The sequence below is a fragment of the Cervus elaphus genome, chromosome 5, assembly GCF_910594005.1.
Source record: "Cervus elaphus chromosome 5, mCerEla1.1, whole genome shotgun sequence".
Classification (NCBI taxonomy): domain Eukaryota; kingdom Metazoa; phylum Chordata; class Mammalia; order Artiodactyla; family Cervidae; genus Cervus; species Cervus elaphus.
In genome coordinates this window covers 28,252,112-28,258,113 of record NC_057819.1, presented here as the reverse complement: position 1 = coordinate 28,258,113, position 6,002 = coordinate 28,252,112, and positions in this window count along the sequence as shown.

Genomic DNA, 6,002 nt, shown 5'->3' with positions numbered 1-6,002 from the left:
CAGTGGGGTAGGCAAAAATGAATTTGGAGGCTTTGCAATATGACTTGAGCATTGAAAATGTGACACAGTGTCTCCTCATGCTGTGACTGTCCCAGAGTGAATTCATGTATCAGGGGAGTCAGTGATTCTAGAAATAGAGGACCTAAGAAATTTTATCTTTGCCTTCCTTATAGCCATTCCCTTTCTTCTGATAATTTATCTCAATTTCTCTTTAGGAAACAAACTTTCTCCTATGCTTGATCTATGTGGTTTCAGTGGAGGTCCAGACAATGAAGTATTGGTTTTATACAATAAGCCAAGGGCTAGATCATTGGTCACGGTGACTGTTGTTCAGGGAAAGGAGACTGAGAGTCAGTCCCCACATATTTTCCAGAACTATTATGAAAGAAATGTCAGTTTCCTCTGCTGCTTCATGATGAAAGCTTGGCTGAAAATGAGGCCAACTGGAAAGAATGAAGAAAGGGAGAAAGTAGTGTAATGCTGATTGAAGTTTTGAGTCAAGTCATTCCTGAAGCCTACTGCCTGTTCCTTTCAGTTATTATATTAGAGCTATACATTTATTTTATAATTTACACATTTATACATTATATAATACATATGTTATATACATTTATGATATCTTCCCAGGTGGTGAGGGGGAAAGACATTTATATACATTACATATACATTTATATATTATGTATATATACATTTATATATGAGAGCTAATACATTTTCTCTATTAGTTTAAGCTAATCTAAGCTATATTTCTGGCATTTGCATTCAAACGAATCTTAAATTAAAATTTTAATGCATTAATTAAGCATGGTTTTTCTGATCTCAGGAAGACAGCAGTGAGTGGTGGCTTGAACCAGAATCTTAGTTCTCTGCCCAAGATATGAACCTGGGATAGCTGGGGTGAAAACCAGGAATTCTAACTACCAGAGGCTAGAAGCTAGATTTGAAGCTTCTCTGACTCTTGTCCCTGTTGAAAACAAGTGTTTCAGGGAGACAAAACTTGAAAACAGGCACAAAGTTTATTATTAGGGACACAGCATAACGTGTGAGAGAGCACAAGAGAAGCATTTTATTTATTTAACACAAAAATAGGGCAGAAATATGCACCCAGAGAAGAGGGCGGGCATCCTCCTTAATGAGGAGTGTGCCAGACAGGTGATAGCTTATCCAAGGATAGTTCTTCTGGGTCTTTGTTTTTCTCTGGCCAGTTATCTCGCTTCCTTCTCCCCATCTGACCTGGACCAGGGCTATCCCCAATGTGCATGTGCATCTTTTAGCCTATTATGGGATAGCACCCCCTTCTTTTTTGACCCCAGAGGAGTCTTTCTATGCATGTGTGGTCAGGGCAGGTCTCCTTGATCTCAAAAGTGATAGATGTGGTCGTCTTATCTATTTACTCCAGCAGAGTTAGGCTCCTGCCTTTAACTGTTTCCTTTTCAGTGTCAAGGAAAACAAAACTCCAATTTACTCAGCTTGACAAATTCCAGCTGCTCAGCCCTGTAGCACATCTACCTTCTACTTCATTTTCAGCATCAATTCCCATGCCAATTAAAACAAACAACAATAACAAAAACCTAAGCTAAATCGCTGAAAAATATAAAAACAAATAGGTATGCATGTATTCATTGTTGTAGTTTTACTTCCTTTTTGCATGCAGTTGCCCCATCACTGTCCCTAATCTTCTATGAACAGAATGGTTATCTCTGTGTTTTATTCTATCATACCTTACACACTCTAATGTCCTCCCTAGTTTCCTCTTTGCTATACACTGTCATTAATTATTCTTACAGCTGTCTATTTCTGTCACACACTTTCCCAAGACTTCCTGCCATTTCACTGTAAACCAATATCAATCCTAGACCCTCTTCCCTAAAAATAGTTCTGCACTGTTTTAAGGCAGTAGCAGTTTTAGATCATAACAAAAGTTTCAAAATTATGAATAAGGGGAATTAATCCAGTGCCCCTTAGAATTAGACTAAGGTCCAATATGATAAGATCTCAAAAGACAGTACAGTAGTTTCTCTCTCTCTCTCTCTCTCCCCTCTCTCCCCTCTCTCCCCTCTCTCCTCTCTCTCTCCCACACGATGGGGCGCTCTTCTCTTCGCGTCTATGGGGCGCTCTTCTCTTCGCGTCTTTGGGTCGACGTGCCCTCACGCCTCAAAGATGGATTTTCCTGCTATTATCTAAATAAATAGAGCTGTAACACTGAGCTGTAACACAGATTTATTTAAGAGCTATAACACGGTCTGTCCTCCGAGAGCTGTGACCCACCAAGGGGCTTCAATGTCCATCACTCCAAATTTTTGTTGTGACGAGACAAAGAACTGAGGAGCATACACTCGCGTGACATCTATGGTGCCGTGACTCGGATTTAACCTGGCTGAAACAACCTCCATGCTGAAGAGGCCAAGCGCAGCAGGAGCCCAACTCAGAGAAGCTCCTGCGGTAGAAGCGGAACGCGAAGAAAACCCAGCGCAGGGGAAGGTCCGTCGTGCTGGAAACCGGTGCAGTGAAAAACGAACTCGGCAGAAAGCCCAAGCAGCTCAGCCTCAGACTCCAGCAGACCTCTGGTTAAGGTAGGAGGTCCTCGCTCCTATGGCTGGAAGGACATGCCTAACAATTACAATCTCCCGTTTCTCATTTCCTTGAACTCCCCATGTACAGGCAGGCGGCAGTGGGCGCAATTGAGGGACTCTGGAGAGGCTATTCTTCAGTCTGTCCCAAAGGCACTATCTGCTGGGCTCCAGTAGCGGTTACCCAAGCCGGTGGGGGTTCTTCTGTTCTTACTCTTTGTGCCAAAAATCAGGCCAATGAAAACTGTGAGCACCGGCCAGATATCTAGCAAATTTTCCAGTAGGCTATGAAGGGGATTCCTTGGCACATTTTCCCCACTGCTTTTCCTTCTTTTCCTTCAGCTTTCTCCTGGGATGCGAGCCCGACCAAAACCCAGGATGCCCGGCTCAGGCTCTGAGGTCTTATTACAAAAATTCAGTGATAAACAAAGCGATAAGTGGGAGGTGGATTTGCTAGGATTCAGAGAAAAGCGCCCATTCTACAGGGTACCAGCCATGGAATGTGACCTAACTAAGTTTAGTGAGTGGGGCGAATTCATATGCTAATGAGCAGGAGGATCATCCCAGCCATTGGGGAACCACCCACTCCTCCCTCTGTTGACAGTGCCTTAGGGCTGTTCTGCCACCTCTGGGTGTGTCTTTTGGTTTACAGATTGGGGATTAAAGTTTGCCCGAATTTGACTTGTCCTGATGGACCCAATTGACTTTTTTTTTTTTTTTGACCCAATTGACTTTAATCGGTTTACGTTATGCCCTGATGCTATGTCATTCTTCCAAAGGTTGTACTCTGCCCCCCTTCCTTCCTGTTTCATGCTCCTTTCCTCAGCCCCATCCGGGCCCACAATGTTGCCTCTACAATCTTCTAGAGGGATAACCAAAAAATAGCTGGCCTTGGGAGGGAAGTACTGTATAATATCCAACCTCTTAGTCCTACCTAGCATTGGTCACACTGGAGATCTTGGGGACGCCCAAACTCCAGTCCAGGGGCCCCAGGAGGTCATCACGCCTTGACCTGCCTAGGGATCTGGTCCTTGAAATGTTGTCACGCCTCAGCCTTTCGGGATCCGCTAGTCCCAAGGGCCCCAGGAGGTCGTCACGCCTCGACCTGCCCAGGGGCTCAATTCTTGGGAGGCCATCATGCCTCGACCTGCCCAGGGATTCGATCTCTAGGAGGCTGTCACGCCTCAGCCTGCCTGGAGATCTGCATCCTGACCCGGGGACGCCTGGCTCTCAGGTTGCGACAGTACTGGGTAGGATAAGCTTCAAAACGCCTATTAGTTTTTTTCTTTTCCTTTTCCTCCCTAACATGACTGTTTTTCAGATGGGAAATAACCCATCCACTTCCCGGCAGACGCCCTTGAGATGCATCCTTGACAACTGGAAGCTTTTCGATCCTCTAGCTCTGAGGAAGCGTCGTTTGAAATTCTTTTGTGCCACTGCATGACCACGGTATCCACTGGGGGACGAGGAACACTGGCCCGAGGATGGGACTTTAAATTACAATACCATCCTGCAATTAGAATTATTCTGCAAAAGACAAGGGAAATGGACAGAGATCCCCTATGTCCAAATTTTCTTCAGACTGAAAGATATGAAGGAACTCTGTCTTAAGTATGGGATTGTTGTATGCCCTAAAAGTGAGCCCACTAATATTCATCTTCCTTTTCCCAAAGGTCTAAATGAGGTGTAGGTTTCAAATGTCCTTGGAAATTAGATACTAACTCTTTTCTTCCAATCAAAATGTACTTATTTTTTTCCTGCCAGGATGGGATATTATTCTCCCTGCTGCCTTAAATCCAATGTTTATTTCCCAGCCTAATAAGATGAAGCTATTAAAAATGCTTTTTTCCCCCACAAAAAAAAAAAGTACAGTAGGATTAGGGGTTATTCATTTAAATTTACTTAAATGACAATTCAGATGGGAGACCAGCCTAAGAAAGATCTTAAGTGCTGAGTTTCCTTCCATCAGAGAACAGGGCATAGAGCATGTTAAGGATTTGTTAAGAATACAATTTGCTTGGGAATTTTATGAGATCATAATAGGGACTGAGCAGTTCTGGATTCAGCTAGAAAGGGAAGATTAAATTGGAGGTAAGTGGAATAAAAGAGCAAGCTCAGGATTTGGATTTCTAGTGATGTAGACATTTACAACACGTTGCATTTTCACTTCAATTCAGTTCAAAGTGTTTTCTACTTTTCCTGTGATTTCTTGAGTTAGCAATTACTTGAAACTGTGTTTTTTAATTTCCAAAAACCTGGGGACTTCCTACATATTTCTAGGGTTTATTTCTAATTTACTTCTACCATTGTCAGAAGATACACTTTTTATGGGTGCAGTCCTTTCAAATTTACTGAGATTTATTTTGTGGTCCAACATAGGACCTATCTTGGAGAATGCCCCATGCACATGTATAAGTTATGTATATTTAATATCTTTAGTTACAGTGTTCTATATATGTCAGTTACTTTGAGTGGATTCACAGTATTATTTCACTTTTTTTTCCTGTCCTTGCTAATTTTGGATAATTTTTTTCTTTAATCTTTAGTATTTCCTTTTTTAGGTTTACCTTGTTTGGGGTTTTTAAATATATATATATATTTATTTATTTTGGCTGCTCTGGGTTTTCATTGTTGTGTGGGGCTTTCTCCAGTTGTGGTTTACAGGTTTCTCATTACAGTAGCTTCTCTTGTTGCAGAGCACCGGCTGTAGGTGCCTGGGCTTCAGTAGTTTCCCCAGGTGTTGGCAGGAGTTGCTGCTTGCCTCCTTTGGAGTGCAGGCTCAATAGTTCTGGCGCCTGGGCTTAGTTGCCCCGAGGCATGTGGGATCTTCCTGAAACCAGGGATCTAACCCATGTCCTCTGCATTGTAAGGCAGATTCTTAACCACTGGACCACTAGGGAAGCCCTAGGTTTACTTTGTTCTTTAGCTTTTTGAGAATTCAACTCTTATTGTTTTGTTTTTACTGTTATAACTACTATAATTACTTATGCTATGCTATGCTTAGTAACTCAGTCGTGTCCAACTCTTTGCGATCCCATGGACCATAATCCACCAGACTCCTCTGTCCATGGGATTCTCTAGGCAAGAATACTGGATTGGGTTGCCATTTCCTACTCCATATAATTACTTAAGATTATGAAATTTCCTGTCATCATTGCTTAGTTTCTCCCACAAATTAATGCATAGTGTTGTCTACAGTTTTGTCTGTATTTCCCTATTTCATTTGCTGTCAGTTGAAGATAAGACTTTTTAAAAACAATTTTTTTTCAGACAGGAAGAGCTTTTTAAATTATGCTTTTAATTTATAGCTAAATATTGCCTACCATATCAGTAAACAAAGGATGTTGCAGCCTTCAAGCCATCAGATTACAACCACCTGACTGTGAGCCTTGAGGGGGTCTCAGGATGAGAAAACACAGAATACTGGCCCCA